This window comes from Osmia bicornis, chromosome 12 (genome assembly GCF_907164935.1).
Source record: "Osmia bicornis bicornis chromosome 12, iOsmBic2.1, whole genome shotgun sequence".
Classification (NCBI taxonomy): domain Eukaryota; kingdom Metazoa; phylum Arthropoda; class Insecta; order Hymenoptera; family Megachilidae; genus Osmia; species Osmia bicornis.
In genome coordinates this window covers 5,112,947-5,131,753 of record NC_060227.1, presented here as the reverse complement: position 1 = coordinate 5,131,753, position 18,807 = coordinate 5,112,947, and the positions used below count along the sequence as shown (strand labels likewise).

Genomic DNA, 18,807 nt, shown 5'->3' with positions numbered 1-18,807 from the left:
CCAATTCTCAGGGCTTCTATAGCGTATAATTAATCCCCTGTAATGTATAACTAATCGATCGGAACGATTCGATCGATTTTCATGGGAAAGCCAGAAACCATGGCCGTTTATCGCGGGGACACGCAAACACAGAAAGGCGGCATGGTATCAGCGGCCGTATCCGAAACCGCGATACGGAAGAGCAAACACCGATAGGATTTCCGCGAACGCGGTTTCCGCACGGATGAACGAAGAATTTCTCTGTTGCCCGACAGACAGCCGCTTTCCTTTCGCGGCTCGAAAATCCCGCGAAAATACGCACGTTCCGCTCTTGCGACGACGCGGTTCGATGCTTTCGTCGATAATTCACGGGAACCGATTCTATCCGCGATAGTAGAACACATCCAGAACTGCGAAAGATCGCGTACGTGAGATTTTATTGACATAGTTCATTTAGAATTATCTGTCGTAATTATCGCGAGTGTTATAATGAGTTTGATTAGGTGCGAAGTGCTTTGATGCGGTGTATATTGTGCGAATTATATTAAGACTGTTTGTACATGGAATATTCCTTCAGCTGTGTTTGAGATTCTATTTTTTTAGCAGCTATAACAGATAGATAAATAAATTATAACTGGTAAACTTTTTCAAGATGACTAAATAATTTATCGCAATCTATTTCAAACACTTCGTTCTAAATTGATTTGAAAATCTACTTAAAGGTATAATTTAATCCTTGCTACTGCTCAATTTCTCCTACGAAAACTTTCCACCCTAAACGACCAGACAAGCAGCGACAGCAAACTCACCTTCGCAAACGAGAAAAGAAGATAAAAAAAGAAGATAAAGAAGCAAAGGATCTGGCGTAATTTCAATTACCACGTTAAAGCGTAGCCGCAGAAGCGTCAGCTTCGCTCGAGTAGCTGACACGAAGCGCATGAAAGAAACTCACCCTTAACGAGGGTCCAGGATAAAAGGCAAAAGGGGTTGCGGAGAACCGACTGTTCTCGACGCGTTCTCCACGAAAACTAACTCCTTTGAAGGTGTATCCAATAAAAGACTAGAAAAACCCGTTTGGAGGGCCCGGGGAAAGGTTGGCGGTGCCGGCTGGCCGCGATTTCCATCGCATCGCGAAAAGCGGAAGGAAAAGGACGTGGGAGGGCTGATCGATCGGAAGCCGCGCCCGCAGGGGGTTGAAGAACGACGGGAGTTGGCTTCGTGGAGAAAAGGAAAAGGGTTTCCCCCTGATATCCAGCCAGTTCCCTGAGATTTCTCGGCAAGAACTTCTGATGAGGTGAATAGAGGTGAAAAGTAATTTGCGGACAGGGAAGCGACGTTATTCTGAGGATTCGAAGGGGTCGGAGATCGCTGGAGGGGTAGTTGGCGAATTTTCGAACGCCTTCGAGACGGATTCTTCACACGGTGCGCACCGTCGACCCTCGAAACAGCATTATTACGGTTCGGAAATCGATAGCCGCGGTGGTGCATACGGAACGAACTGCTCGAAATTGATCGTGGAAAATTGTTCAACGTAGATGAATAGTTTAAACATTTTAAACGAGGAAATACAGTCCGATTTCTCGTACTTTAATTGGAAACCATTGCCTCGAAGAAAAAGGTAGTCAAGGATTATAAAGAACGTTAGAAGGAAATGAAAAGTTACGGAAAATTGGGAAGAATCTCGACGTGGCGGATATCTCACCAACACCCAGACTCGTAAATAGAGATTTGCAGCGAGCTTGCTTTCGTAGAAATATTTGAGACGGTAGACATTTTTTCGCCAATAAAAATACCAAATCTCAGTGAAAAAAATTAAGACATGGATGTAAGAAAATTAATACTAGTTTTAAGAAACTAACTCAACAGAAGCACGGTATCCAGTTTGTAATTTCAAGGAAAAAGCGATCGTAGAATTAATCGAGAATACGACTAGGAACGGCGGAAACGGAAGCAAAAAGCAGAATGTTTCCAAGACACGGTTCGATCGATACCTTCTTCTCATGCAACGGACGCACCCCTTGCATCGAGCTTCCAGGATCCCATATTAAAATTTCCTATCGACGATTCGTTCCTTAAAAGCTTCCTATGCATCTGACGATGACATATTTTATATGTCTCTCGGATTTCTTTTTGCATTTTTATCACCATTAGTAAATGTATTTTTCAATAAAATTAAAACGAAACGTTAATCGAGTAAATTAATTGAAATAACCTATTCGATTCTAAGAAGAGCGAAGGCTACCTTTGCTAAACTCAACTCAGCGGAGAGACTCACCTAAAGCGACTCGTTCTCGAGACCTGTTTACGTAAGTGTGAATAAGACGTGCCGCATTCTAACGTTGATCTATTTACGTCCCTTGCTCTTCGTGATCCCAGCCCGCGCCCGAACAGACCTAATTTTATATTCGGAGCAAAAACTCCGGCACCATTGCCAACTGGAGCTCTAACAATTGGTCTGCACCGTTTCCTCAGCTCGCGAGTTAACACCGGCTCGACTCTAACCCGGATATTCCTTGTCGAAAAGAAAGTTACCGCATCCGTTTCTCGATGGAAATTATAGACGACAGAGATTCTTTAGATATATCCTAGAAATTTTTCCAATTAAAAAATTTCTTGTATTACGGTCGGATATCGTGGTACGATTTTAAATTAATCGAGGTACAGAAACGCGCTGGTACGCGATCAAACTTTAGCTGGAGGGAGGGAATTTCCGTGCAAAAGTTGGAAAATTGTGGATTCATGGTCGGAAACCAGCGAAATAACAGAATCGTCGTTTCCTACGGCTTCTGATCGCGCTTTCGGCTTTAAGCTCCCCTTTGTAATTGGATCGTGGAAACAAAAGAACGGGGCTAAAGTTTGGCGGTCGAGACAGGATTAATGCTTGCCCACCAGCAGAACTCGGAAAGCTCTGGCTACGACGGAAACGCGACAACGAGCTTCCGGGGATTTGATTCCGTGAAAGGGGAAAGAAAATTGAAGGAACCAACAGTCGAACGGCAGGCATGTCGTCAACGATTATCTCTACTTCCATAGATATAATAATAATAATCTATTTATCAATAAATCTCTACATGTTTAAAACAAAAAATTAATTAAATAATTCAATTTAATTTCTTTGACCTAATAGCCTTAATTTAAAGACACAACACGAAATGCATTTGATTAATAAATATCTTTAAGTCGCGGTTGTTTATTGATAAAAGCTTATCATCAACACACAACTACCAATCGACAACACTCTTCGCTCCTCTTGTTGGCAAGTTGTGGCATCTGTTACGTATCCGAATGCAATTATTTATCGACCCGTGAAAATAGAATGCTCGCGGTCAAGCTATATATAATCCATGGCTGACACATCCGAGCCAGAAACACGAATTCGATGTAGCAATTAATAATGACGAACGAGCTAGCCGGCCTCCTTGGTCATCGTTCGGATACCGCTTAACAACAACAACGGTGGACACGCGTGTTGAAATGACCGCAAGAGAATTGCAAAATCTCCTAACACACTTGGCGCATCTAATCCCACGCGAAAGCTGGTTGCATCGAAAGTGTGCTCGTGTAATAACAGTGTGCATTCTAATGTAACCATTCGTCAAGTTGAGGATTAATCATAAGTATTCGGGTAAGTAGGTAAGGGTCAGGGTGGCTCTTACCCATATTCCACAAGGAATAATTAAAATGAAGAAAATTTAATTTGATTAGAAATAGAAATTTTAGTTCAAATTTCAGTTCTTCTATTTATCTGATCTGTTTCCATCTAAAATAAAAATGACTCGTTGGAAGATTCTTCTTTTTCTTCCAGCGTTTGCCTTCGACAGAATCGTCGAGCGTGCAAACACAAAGAAAGTACACCATAAAACTCTTGCATTATTCTGAATTACGAGGAACAAGCGTTGCGCATCTTTCGCGAACGTCGATTAGCTTCGGTAGTAAAACATTTTCACGACAAGACATGCTGTAAAATTTATCAGTCGCATCTTAATCGTGATAGCTGCTGCTATAAATCGCTTCTTCCTTGTTCGTCTTAGAAGTAAGATGCTCTCGCGTCTGACCCACATCTCTTGTACGAAATATTTCATAGATAAATGAAGGATCCGATGATCAGATAATGTACCAATTTAATTATAGCTTTCATAAAGTTTTATTAGAAATTGATTAACCTCTATGAGAAAATGAAATTGTTCCGATCGTTTTATAAAATAATATAGTGTGACTTCAAGCTTTAAATTAATGTGCTATAAATGCAATTCTCTAATATTTTTATGTCATAAAAACGTGTTAGACCTTTGAAATCTCATAATGAATCAATCATCATCTTCGAGTATAAAGCACTGTAAGATAACCTTTCAGGAACTTCTCAAGATTTCTTTAAAGGTTTATTTATCATACGCTTTTCACGGATCGTAACAGCCCGGAAGTTGAAACTGAATCGTTGTTCCTCAGCATAAAAAAGATTTCGTACCAGTACATCGATGTTAACAACAGATAGAAAGACAGCGATCTTCTATTCTGGTCGAGGTCGACTATGTTTAGAGAATTCATGAACGTTTACCTAATATAGGGGTAAGCATTTGCCGTGCTATCGATTGCATGAATTTTGGCCAGTCTTTCTGCAAACTCGGATTCTTTATTCCGCCATAATTGTGGCGCGATTTACTTGGCAGCCAGTTCGCTTGGCTGGTGCTCAGCTTTTAGTCGACTGCTTTCGAGTGCAATGCGTTATTCAAATATGGCCGTAGGTGGCACACCCGTGAAAAATAAATCGATAACCTCCAGGGAGTTGGAATTTACAGCTACGATTAATGAAAATGGGGAAAACTTCGATATTTCATTTAATCTGAAGTACCGTAAAATATGTTTAAATTTCGATGAGAATTTCAAAAACAGTAGCTGATAATTACTGATATCATCGACTGTTACACCTTCCTCGGATACTTGTCAGTTATCATTTCCAAAACTCCGTCACAAACGACGTAGAACGACTAATGGAAAACATGAAAGTCAAATAGATAATGATCGTTCCCTCGTGACGCAATGATATACTAGGTACGTGTGGAAAAAAAAAAGGAAAAAAGTTTATCGATGTTGGGTAACATTTCCAAGTAACGGGGACGTCCCGCTGGAAAGTGTTTTTCTTGTTATCGTGGAATGACGAATTTTTATCTTGCACATAGAGATAAGGAGAACACATTTCCTTGCGAAACGTTAAGTAACAAACGTAGAAGATCTTTATCTAAATGTTTCAACAATCAAAAGGAAAATGTTAATGACAATAGTAAAGTGCAACGTTGCATCAAGTCATTCAAGAATACTTCTTTCAAATAAAATATGCCAATACTTTCTTCACCCCCTGTACATTCATTCTCATTGGGAAAGTCAACTCGTTGAGGGATCAAGATAAAAGGAAAGACGTCTAGAAAGCAAACTCTCCAATGTACAAATAAAAAGTTTCACCAAGGGTCGGGTCAAGATAGACCCGACTCCGCCTATCACCTGATTGTCGAACCTTTCGTCGTTCGATTGTTTCGTTGGAGAGCGGTGGTCAAGGGTTATTTTCAACACTGAAGGATCGATTCGATCGGTTATCGGAGCTTTACACAAGACATCCCTATCTCTCGAGATGCGCCTTCGTTTGAAGAGGATCGATCATTTCGAAGGGAGATCCTCGACTCGTCGAAGCATTCACGTCGATGCTCGATGGTTCAACGATCGCCTATCGATCCAAGATTCTTGCTTTCTCGTTTACTCTGCTTTGTAAACGGGTAATCCCTTGACTTCGAGAGATCTTTGCGAGAATCGTCGACGACCATCACCCGGCGAGTTTGACACAGTTCATGGGCGGGGTCACGTTTTACGAGTTGGACGTAAAATGGAGTCTACTGTATGTAGGTTACCGGGTTGGGATCGATACTTTGTGGTACACGAATTAACTCGAGCTGTATATACAGGTTTAATACTGTGTAATCAGCTCTAGCGTGATACGAGCTTCACTGATAAGAGAACGTTACTGCAATTCATCAAATGTATGATAACGTAATTGGATATTCTTGTATGTATAAGAAAGCATCGAAAATTTATAAATTTCTAATTGGGATTTGCAAGTTCTCAGGTCCAGGGGCTAAGTACCGTGCGTCGCTGACTTTCCGGACGGAATTTGTATAGGGAAACATAGTGTCCGAAGTGAATTGATGAAGAGAAAAATTTCTAACTCCTTATTTGAAAAATTGAAAGTCTTAGATTCCAAGTCCGAGGATATAAGAATTTTCAAGAATTCTTCAGGAAACAATGTTTTTTTACACTTCGCTGAGATAATATAAGAAACGACTGTTTATTTATTTCGAAAATTATCTCTGGGATGTTCATGTGTTTACCAGGATCTGCTTCTTTCAACACCAGCCTCGATGTTAGATTGTTTCGACCAGCTGAATGCCACTTCGTCAATGGGTTAATGTTTCCAAGATGTTGAGCGCGTCTTTTCGCATGTAAATGCCGTGTGACGCAACGATCAAGGTGTCTGAGCATGCAATTATTCGCGATAAATTATCGATTACACAACCGCGTCTCTGCTTGGGACAATTTGGCACGCGGTTTTTCGCGTCTCTGCACGCTTCGAAGTGTCATCGTGACAACTCGCTTTGTTCGGTTCGAGTAAACAGCGCTGTAAATCCTGAATATGGCTTTGCAGGAATTCTAGTCCGACGTTTCAACTCTTTCTGATAAATATTCTGCTTCAGTGTTGAAGAGACACTATGACGATGAAAGGGTTAAAAATATTCCAAATATCATCTCCCCAATATACGAAAGTTTCATTTGAAAATTGAGCTGTCTAATTTGAATAGCAACATTCTAACATGCACTTTGTAAGTCTGGAACACAATTGACTCAACATCGGACGGTTAATCAGCGTGACTAGAAGAATTGTTCTGCGTCAGTTAGATATCTACGAAGAAATGTTTGCGCAGGTATTCTATGGAATATGTTCGAACCGATAAGGATATGAAGAAGAATTTAAATTTACAGAGTGTTGCGCAGCTCGACGTGTCGTCAGGTAATAGATTAACACGAAGCGACGGTAAATAGTCAAAAGAGCAGGAAAATCCTCATTTATTGAGAAAGCTAATTGCATTGTACAAGTATCCTTACGTTACTTAAGCACCAACGAAAGTTCATTTAAATCGAGGAATTTGATTTAAAAAAAAAGTCACAACTAGCCTGCACGATATCGCGGAACGAACGGGAAAGAGACAGGAACTACGACAGATGCCCATTTCCACGATGACGTGAGTTTTATCGATAACGATGCTAACGGGAACAACAATTATTTCCTTCCTTTCTTCACCGCTTCCAATTAATTCGCGGACGTGTATCAATTAAAGGTAACGAGAGTTTCGAGGCCTTCACGGTTCGCTTTGTTACAGTTAATAACTGTCCGAGGTTTTCGGGTGTAAAATCATGTCCGAATGAAAGGTATTCTTAACGTTTTGTCGGGATTCAATCTATAGATTTATCAAGTATCTCTGAATTGATAGCTGACATGCTTCAGAATACATAATATAATCTCCCTATAGTAGACATAGTTCATGTTTTGAATCGTTGATCAGCCAATTAGTCTTTAATTGGTAAGCTGACCAATTAAAATTGTAATTAAAAGTAACGTTGTTGTTTTTCGACTCACGCTTCCATGCGATTTTCCAGGGATTAATCAAGTTATTTTACATTTTTCCAATATTTCTGAAGTAATTAAATATACTTATAAGTTCTAATTATTATTGTAATTTTGTTTCACAACCTCACTTACTTCACTGTTACAAAATTGATGATATATGATTCACAAAAATGTATTAAAAATTTTGCAATCAGCCAATACGAAGGTATAGAAACGAACGAAATGATTTCGGTATTCGTTCGAGATAACTCAGGTGGGTTAAGGGTTGCGCGATTCACGATCGATGCTATCGCGAAATTGGGATCGTGGGGGCCAGATACCGTCTCTGATAACGTTTTGTCGACTCCCCTCTACCACGATATCAGTATCCGGTGCTCCCTCCTTCAGCTGTGTAATATCATCGCAATACGACGACGTTGATCACGATAGAGCCGTTATACATCGCGATAATCGTGTGCGTGCACGCGCGTTAAGTATCGCGATAAAGTTCGCCTCGAACGGATAATTTCCACGACGCACGATGGATTTTTATTTTCGTCGATGTTCCTGAACACGCGACCGATATTCCACAGTCTAGCTGTATTTTTAGAGCAATTCCAAGTAGGCTGGCTTTCCTCGATCGTTGATCAATAGATCAGCCGGTTTCTGATATCTTAATAATTAGGCAATTTGTTCGTTTTGAGAAATAGCTGACGTATCGATGAATTTTAATACAATTTACAGGGTGTTTGTAAAAATTATACAAACAGATCCGTGTAAATATAATAATTATATAATATCTCTAAATTGCATCTGTCAGTCAGGTTAATAATTGACAATTCTTTTCTCGATATTTTTTGCACATAGTCTGTAGACAAATACAATTAGCAATTTGTCGATGTAGATTTCATTAGCGCTGGTTACTGCAAAGATGTCAGTTACGTAATGAACGTCAATACGTCAATTATGTGAACAGAGAAATAACGATCCAGAACGTAACAATGTCAATTATCAGTTCTCTTTCAATGATCAATAAAATGTAACACGCGTTTCTTTTTCAAATTGAAAATATCAAAGACGATACAACAATCGTATGATCAATGATCACTCGATAAAAGAGATTACTGAGTCATCGCAAAAGAGTCATTTGCTTAATGAAATTTCGTTGTATTGCTTAGATAAAAAGTTATAGAAGGATACTACAAGTTAAATTCTTTTTAAAGTTTGATCTATTAGTTTGAAATTGATTATCTACACGCGTGATCGTGTAATTTTCCTGATAATTTTAAGCGATTAAATAAGCTTAGGCGCCTTATGAGATAGCAACATATTTCTAAATTTATGATACATAGAATGTATCATAAGTCGGCGGATCTCATTTGTAAGATATAAAGCATAATAATTTTAATATCATGTGGTAATTGTACAGTTTCGGGAATGATGGCCGTTTCCCTTCCACGGACTCTCATCCTACTCCGTCGGAGGCCCCGGGAAGAATGACGATGGAGGGGAGAGAATCCCACACATATAAGTTTGTGGCTCCCCACCACTCGTACATATTCACGCGGGAAAATTTGAATCAATATTTAAATCATTTTGATAATTACGACAAAATATTGGTAATTTAATTGGACGTCAGAAATTTCGAGTGAAAAACAACACTAACATCACACTAGTGACAACACTAATTATTAACGATCTAATCAAACATGTATGGAGCACGTAGCGTCGCAATGATAATAGAATCACCGAAATCCCATCAATAAGCTTATCAACGATGCAACCTAGTATGTTTGCCGAAGAGAATCTCATAATGTTTCGCGTTTTACGATCGCTTTGATCTTGCTGCCACCTATAATTCGTTCGCTCGGTCAGGAGACGCGATAAGATTTGCAAATTGTTCAAACATCATCGAACAACATTAAAATTGCGACGATGTTTTTGTACGACAATGTGTATTTACACGTTTCTGACGAAATAACGCGAATCTTTACGCGAGAACGTAATTGACAAAAAGCTATTACGATTTTATCTGCATCGAGCAAACAGTAAACGAGTTACTGCAGAGGAAGAAATGTTAACAAAGTTATAAATCATTTGAAGTATCATGATAATGTTGGAGATAAAAAGGTTATCTCTAATTAAATTAGCGAAGCTAATTACTAAAATTATCGAGTATATTTGATGGAGTGTAAAAGAAAAATTTCAATAAAATTTTAAGCAACTCTAAATCACATCACAAGGTTGCCGGCATTGTGAAAGGTTTGACTACTGAAAAACCAAAGGAATCGGAGCCGTGCTAGTAGTACAAATCGAAATACGTCCTCCAATTACCTTCTGACGTATAAACTGTAAAACTTTTTCCAAAGAACTTTTCTTGTATCTACGATAGTTTTTGAAACGTATAGCCTGTAATTATCGAAACTTTTATAACAGTATTCTTTGTAAGCTGTCACGAGGTCGGTCAGGGTAGCGAAAGGTTTCGTTTTAAACTGGATGCGAAGCACCTGGCTGACTATAGCCGATAATGCTTATGCACGACTTGCTTCGACCACTTTGAACTTGGAGGCTCGTGTAAATCGTATGGAAAACGGGCCACTGGGTCATCCGACACACTACTAAGCTACATTCCACGATACAAGCGTGTGCTGACCTGCTCTATTGGAAAATTTTCCTCCATTTATCCGATCCACTTTTACTTTTATACGACATGGAGTAAACTGTCCATCGACGTCCATTATACAGAGTCTTGATTCACGTCAATATTATTACTTTTAGATAAAAATAAATAAGAGAAAAGAGGAAAATTAGCAGTTTTCATTCTTGAATGGAATATTAAAAGGGTTTAAATTTCATTTTCTATTCCTTTGATTCAATCTATCGATTTATAAGCGAAATTGTTACGGTTGTCTGGATTTCCACGTATAACGCTTTCAACCCCCTTAGAGTTACTAAGGGGGTTAACTGCGCTAGAGTAGTTGACCCAGAACCCCGACCAATTCTATAGAACGATCAATCCTTACAAACGTTAACGATCCAAGTGTTCCAACTAAACAAGTACATCTTTAAACTCGATCAAACCCTTCGGGTATCGGTGTTGTATTGCAGAAAATATTTCTTTGTCGAGAATCAGGGCAAAATATTGTAATTTTGATCGCACCAGTACGCGCCAGGACGGAGCGATGAAACAAGGCGAAATTGCCAAAGCAAACACGGTTGCCCGATCCATGTTCATACATACACTATCGCGCAAAAATATTCGTCCATCGTTAAACGTGTAACGATGTTGTGAAAACATCAAGGAAGTAACAACAATTCATTTATTTACAATATTGCAAAATTCATCTAAAATTTAGAAACTTAGTAAAAGTTAGAAAATGAAAATGAAACAGTAACCACTTAATGGTGGCTGATCATGATCACCCTTGGTAATAAAATGCAATTACTATAATTAAGGTATAATAATAAAAGGATACGTATCCTAATAGAGTTACTTGAAAAATTTGGAGAATATTGACTGGCAGTGCTTTTGAAGGATAGTGTACATACATGTATGTGTAAGGTCGTAGGGGTGGGTTAAAATTACGCTGAACTACAGAGGGCAAGTCGAGATTCGTTTGGCAAGCCTGTCATTTTCTCGAGAGCCCTTAACGAGCCCTGGCCGTACCTCGCCCTTTTCGTGCCACCCTCGAAAAATGCAACCCCTCTTGACTGGCCTCGAGATCCAAGGTGAAATAAAAGCTGTTACGGCTCGGTAACGAGCTCGAAACAAGCAATAACGTCGCATGGAAATTTATTACGGTAAACATGGCCCCGTACCCAGGTACATCCCTGTTTTTCATTGTGCCATGCTTGCGTTATCAAATATATATAAGCTCGAAGTAATTGCTACTAGCCCCTCCCTTCTGTTATGTCGAGCGAAGACACTGTTGAAAGGATCCCTTTCTCGTAGCTTCTCTATTTGTTATTTCAGTATATAATTTCAGTGTTATTCAGAATTTTCTTCCTGTCATCGTTATTCAATCATTCGATTAAATCAATAACGCGAATCACCTACGACCCGGTGTTAAACGATTCAACCTTCGAGGAAATAATATATAGGTAATAGAACGTTAACAGAACTTTAATTATGAAAGAAAATTACTTATTCACAGTATGCACTGCAACCGAAGATACAGAATTGGAGGCGTCAAGTAGAAGATTACCGCAACTAATCAGACACGACTACTCGTCAACCACCGACTACACATTATGGATACTTGGAAGCTGAAAGTTTTATGCATCGCCAAGTTTCTTTGTTTCGTAATTGCTTATATAATCCCACAGCTATGTTGTTAAGATTCGTTCTTCTCAACGAATGAACGTCATCGAATGGTTCCATGAAACCGAGACAATCGTTGACGAATAACGAATATACTCGAAATCGTTCCAAACAAGCACAGACGATTTTTTTGCAAACAATATTGCTGGCCTATAAAACCATACCAGATACCCCTTCTGCGCTTGGCTTCGTTATATTGGATTCTGCGAATCAATAAACCTCGCTTGCGTCACTCGACCATGCTGATCCTAATGCAACGCGGTTGTAGCGATCGTTTAAAACGCTTCCACAACAAAACAAGACAATATTCTACATTATTCAGCGCCTTATTTTTCCTTTGTAAACAAGTCCATCTTTTCTTTCTCGGAACGTTAAACATTTCCGTGGATCACCGTCAAACAAAAATTTTATTGTTTCATCATAATCGTTGAGAGGATCGAAGAGAAAACGATGCGCAAACACGTTCATACGTATTATTATTTCAGACATTTCGGTAAATTTGTTCAGTCATCCTCGTCGACGGAATAATATTTTTTTGATCCGTTCGAAAAACGATGGAATTTTTGTACGATTCCCGTGTATAGTTTTGCGAAAGAAGCACCGACGAATCAAGGGGATGTTTAAGGGAGGTTACAACCCCGGGCCCCCTTTTAAACCTTCCATTTCCTATGTCAAAAAATACTGAATCACATTTTTCTACTATTACCACTTTTCTTTATAATTATACATGTTATTTAATTTTATTTAAAATAAATTTTAAAGCTTTAAGAAGGTTTGATAGTCTCGGCCCTCAGGAATCTTAATTCAGTCCTTGAAGGAAGATCATAAATTTCGTGGGAACCGATACAAAGATCAAAAAATTGATTAAAGAGCGATGAAAGCGACGAAATGAAATTACTGAATGAAAGATGAGGAAATGCGAAAGTTCGAGTAAAGGTCGCGACATGCTACGGGCAATATTTAAGAATCGCAAGTGTTTTGTCGTGAGAAAGCAAGCCGGGGGGAAAACGATATGTCAAACGGAGTTCTCGGAGGTCACGGATGATGAATACTGAAAAAGAAGCATTATTACCAAATGTCACTGCTTTCTCCATCAACTTCAACGAGCCTTGACGATCAAACAAAGAACTTTCCCTTCGTCAGTTTCTTTAGGCTGCTTGTAAAACGAATCGTTCTGTCTGATTAATGAAGTACTTGAAATTCAATATGGAGAACAGTTGCAAAGGAACCTCACGAACAATGTTCCGACTGGTAGTAAGCATGCCATTATGCATCCATCAATGAACTTATTAATTTCAAAGGAAACTGCTACATTGAAAACTTTGAAATGATACAAATTGTAAATTAAACACGATGAGAAAGGTACCAACACACAGTATATTAAATATTTTCAAATAACGTGTACACAAATTAAACTTTATGAAAAACGTAGAAATTCATCAGACCGTAAAATTTATTTACCGAACCCAGCATTTTTCTACGAATGGAAGCACAACTAAATTGTAATATGTAATTTTCACACGTGGTACCAGGCTTATTTATACGAGAAATTATTGTATAACAGATTAGCATAAAACGATATTAAAAAAGGAATAAATCTATCAGACCACAAAATTAATTTTATTTATCCACTGAATAAACGAGAACACCTGACTGTAACTAATGTTTCTTATATTCGAATCATGACCCGTGCCATAAGTGTGACTTGGTGTTACAAAACAAGAGGGTTAACGGTGCATAATTTTCAACAAAAAGCTGCAACTTTTATAACTGTTCCCTTGCAACGGGACCGTTTGTTGTTCTTTGTTCAGTTTCAACAAACAGCGTAGAGAATGCGAGGCAGGTCTTGACCTGGCGTCGCCTTTAATTAACGCTACCTTTCGACAAAAGACACGCATTATCGCGACAAATGGTTTTAACTTGTTACTTTTAGCAAAGCGCATCCTTCCTGTTAGTCGTAAAAATGATGAAAAATTAAGTATATATATTAAAAATCTGACGGAAGTGTCTTGGTTTATCGTTGAAGTTAAACGGTAACAAACGTCATGTCGACTTTACGAATGGAAAGAGGAAAAGTATATACCTAAGCGGTGAAAATTCGACTTTTCTTTCGTTCCCTCGTAAAACGTGTCTACACGGGGTTGTTTGATGGCCTAGTAAACGCCGAATGTGCCAGAGAAATTTATTTCGACCACGGGGTAGGATGAATTGTAGCGTCAGCGAGAAACTCATTCCCCTTTTTCTCCCTCCAAGAATTTGTGTTTCGTATTTTCACGCTTTTCCACGTTCGCTTCTTTACGGTAATTTACGCCGACGTCCGTGGAAAAAAGGTCGAGATTGAATTTTGATTATGATTCAGATCGGTCAGCGGAAATGTAAAAACAACGGGTAAAATGGTGAATTTGATTGTTACGCTTTTACAATTTAAACCCATATATCAAAAAAAGGAAAAAAGAAAGGCTACGATTGATATATTTAATGAAATTGTTTTCCAATGAACGAACAAACAAGAGCGTTTTAATTTCGACCGTACTGGATTTAAAAAAAGAAAGGAAAAACTACTAGAATAAATGTTTTTTAGCGTACGCCTTTTTGTTCACTACTGAAAACAACAGGGTCAGCTAGCGAGAAATGGAACGATCTTTTTCTGGAATTTAACTGAAACATGTTTCGCAGAAACTACTGTCCACTCAGGATATAAGCGAATTGCTTTCCCTCTATTTCACGGTTCCTTGTTTCAATCTATTCTCTGTTAAATGCAGCTTTCGAAAAGATAGACCGTGAAAAACAAATCTCTGTTTTCGTTTTTCACCTAAACAATAATACTTCAATTTAGAATTTTTTTAAATTCCAAATCAACGACTTGAAATTCTCTTTTACTCTTCTGGGCAATTACTAAATACCTATAGACTATATTTCAATGTTAATATTTGTAATTTCTAATTAGTACATTTAAAAGATTCTCAAAATAGGGTGTACTATTCTGGTCACGGTTAATCACGTCGAAACGCACTGGCAATCTCGAATAATCGCTTTTCCGGGGCGTTCGTGCCGCGGCAATAATGGAAAGGGTCCGCGGGGCGAGCGAATCGTCGCGCGATAATTAACAGAGGACACTAATTACGAAAGAGGCGTGGAGTTCGCTGCTGCGTACCGAGCACGATTGATTTTATACCCAACTAAACCCGTTGCCTAACCACCCCCGCGGATCCCTTCCCAAGTCTCCTTTTTCCACCCTGACTACGTTTAATCTCTCCTTCGTCGCGGAGAAACGTCGGAGACAGAATTTATTACCGTCTAGAATATTCTCGCTTTTCAATAACGGCATATTAATTTTCGGCCCAGCGAAACGTTACGCGACCTTCTTAATTACTAAACGATTTCTCGAACCCTCGCTAATACGATTCTGACAGAGGGGGTGGTTTTCCATTTTCAAGATATTTCTATCATCCGACATATTTGAAGTTCCTCTAAATTTTTAAACTCATCCAGAATGATCCGAAAGGACCGAGGATATTCAAACGCACCCTTTTCTCGGACGTTTCACCCTAGAGAGAAGGGTGGTTTTGGTGTCGAAATCGGGCTGTCGTGTTTGTAAGAGCCTCGAAAGCTTTATTTGATGAGCGAGATTTTCCAATTAAACCGTGATTAATCCACGGGACGAATGCTTAGGGCCGAATGTTTACGGCAGCAGGGAAATAAGTTGCTGGTACACAGCCTCGAAAATCGATACACCCCTCTCTCGTGTGACGTACGAGGGGCGGGGGTGCGCGAGGGTGCAGAGGAATCGACGATAATCCGATTTCGATGGACGGTACGAGTTGGATAATTCGTTTGCCTCTCCATCCTTTTCGTTTCGCTCTATCATCGACGGGACTATTGAATTCTGTTTTCCTCGATTCGCGTGACTCGAATCGCGAAAAAATTCAAACTACCCGCTATCCACGGGGAAATAGCGATTGCTATCGTTCGAAAAACGATTTCGCGTAACGATAGCGGAGAGATAGCGAGGGGGAAACGTTCGTCGATAAAATTGTTTGGTCGAACGGTTATTTGTATCGCTGCAATTTTTAACGATTACAAACTATGGCTAATTAAACGGAACGACGATTAATCGACTCGCGTGGTTGTTATTTAAACAGCCTCGATGGTTACGATTCTTTTTTCTTTTTTTTTTTTTGTTCTTTTTTTAGGGATACAAATGGAATGACGCGGAGGTGGATCGTTTCCTGAAATAACTTTATTGTCCGACGGAAATATACGGACGTTTTTGAAGCTGGATCAGATGAAAGTATAATGAGATTAAGTATTCAGTGTGTTTTTTTTTTATTCCCTGATGTAGAGAGTAATACGTCAGAGTTGTTTCAATAATCACAGAGAGATAATAAATGGAGTTTTCAATTCCTGCAATTAATTCATGCTAAATTAAATTTGGCAATGGATACAGTTCATTTTCATTAATTTATAATTTTGATTATTTGTAGCCAAAATATAGTTTGTCGGTGGGTAAATTTAGTAATTGCCATAAACAAAAGCAGTGTCGTGGGAATAACCGTGTAAACATGAATAAAGTCTACACTTTGCTTTTTTACGGTCAATTAATTTATCAACTCGTTGGAATTAATTAATTCGTTAAACGCGACTCGTTCGCTGATGCGTCACGCCATCTCGAGTAGTGTCTGCGACCTTGCTATTATTATCGCGCTATTTTCGTAACCAATACCCAGCCGATCCCGTGCAGTAATTAAATAAACGAAATCCGTGCTACGTTTTGACCCACTAAACTAAACCCTCGCCTAATTCGTTGATCCTCGAGATAGCGAATCGTTGACGCGTCAAGCGAAAATGGAAATCGCCGTTTTCACGATAGAAAAAAAAAAAACGATGCTTGCGACCTTAATGTAATTTGTCGTAATAGGCGTGTTTGTTCAATGTAACAACTGAGTCACTCTAGTTTGCTCCAGATCGTTCTAGCCGCGTTGACCTTGGAGAAAAAACGAAACGACTCGTGACGTCCTCGAGGACACAAATGCAACTCTCAAACTGCAAATTGAAAATAACAATAAACTTTGAAAATTCTCGAACCGGTTGATTAAGAAGGTTTCAACTCGATATCTCAAACAAGAAAAATAACGAGAAATAAGTTTCAAGTCGATATGTCAAATAGAGCTATTAATTATCCTAACAATTTGCGTCGCGATACGACACAGAAAAAAAAACTAATTAATTATTTTACGATTGACAAATTCTTATTTCGCAGTTGTAAAGAAAAATACACGCTGATTATAACGCTCTTGAAAGGTAACTAAACATTAAATCTACAGGAAAAAATTGATGAATAATTAATCATTTGTCATGATCTGAAACTTTGACACGGATGTACACACAAATCGAAAGTGTTTTCAATCACATTGTTACCATTTCGAGACATGATCTAACGATTAGAAAATTTTGAATCGTTCCGCGTTTCCCGCCCCGTCGTGCGCGCTTCGTTAATCGACGATATCGATCGATCGAGCGCTGCGATCGTCGAAGCGACCAATCAGCTGCGGTCATTTCGTCGCGGCGCGGGAACAATGTTGAACCGGTCGGTTCGCGTGACACGTTGTAGAATTGATATCGCGACGCGTTGTTCGCATAAATTATCCATCGTGTGACACGCGTGTACATGAATGATAAAGAAACAGGTTCCGATTTGTGTGCGCGTACGAGCGCGTATCGTTAAGCGTAGATTACGGTTCCGTGAACGATGGCAGGGAAATATCTAAATCGTCGTAGAAATAAATAGAGATTCTAATACTCACGTGTCTCTGTCAGGCCAGCTAACACACTATTCTGGTTGCTCCGTTGAAGCACGAAAGCACCAAGTGACGTCAGTGGAAGATCACTAGTTCCGTAATACCCTTGGAATATCCTATTGGACGTTTATCCACTATTCCTCTCGGTAATTTCCTGCAAGGTACGTCACCGAATATTTCCTTTATTTATCACAGCCGTCTTTTAATAGACGGTAACTCCGAAAAAGAAAAAAAATTAAGGAACAAGCTGTCACTCGCGTCTAAGTATATGGTAATTCTCACTCCGACTCGCGTTACGTCGAAAATAGGTTATAGCGGCTCCGTTTCGCCAACGCGTTACGTATAAAAGTAAAAAAAGAAAGACGCGAACGCCGGGAAGGTAAAGATACAACTCTGTCTTTTTTTTTTTTTTTTTTTCTACGTCCCGTTGCTACTTGTCGCAACGACGTTCGCAGTGTGTCGTGTCAGTTCTCCAACGAAGCACCGGACGAAAGAAACTCTCGTCCTTTGCGCGCACGCGTTACCGCACACTCTCACAAGATATATATATATGTATATATTTAATACATTTATATATATACATATATTATATGTAACACGCGTATCCCTGTAATGTCCTTCGTTCCGTGAGCAAACGTTTATATTCCTAGTCCACGTTTCTATCGTCACACGAACCGTCACTCGCGAGTGCCGCTGCGAGACTGAAACGCGGGGAAACATGTGTGGCCTCTTACATATCGCGCCGCATTAGGGGGGACAGCTTCGGGAGTGGGGGATGTCACCGTGGCGAGATGGTGGGGGTAGATCCCACTATAGCCGAGGACGGGAGGGGAAAACTGGCAAGGACGCGAGACCTCGACGCGACGTGTCGCGAAGTGCTCTATACGTGTATATCTACTACTTTTTCCTCTAGCACTTGTGCTCTTGCTTTCCACGGACGACGCTGATAACGGAAGTTATCGGAAGCCACTTCTCGCGAGACCCGGAATTGGTCCAGAGAGAAAAAAGACCGATCGATTTCGATGTTCTCGTGAGACGACTGCGGACGTTGGAAATAGAGC

At 39.5% G+C, this 18,807-nt stretch overlaps 1 protein-coding gene across 2 annotated transcripts in view; it reads right to left on the bottom strand.

Moving 5' to 3' along the window:
* Positions 1-18,807, bottom strand: part of LOC114873981 (protein Tob1-like) — a 66,182-nt gene that overhangs the window by 13,796 nt on the left and 33,579 nt on the right. Inside the window, exon 3 of one of the 2 annotated variants that reach the window (XM_029182812.2) lies at positions 17,753-17,900. The exons of the other annotated variant lie outside the window; for it this stretch is intronic. The gene's annotated coding sequence lies outside the window, so the exon portion shown is untranslated. The remainder of the gene's footprint in view (positions 1-17,752; positions 17,901-18,807) is intronic. 2 annotated transcript variants of the gene reach the window in all.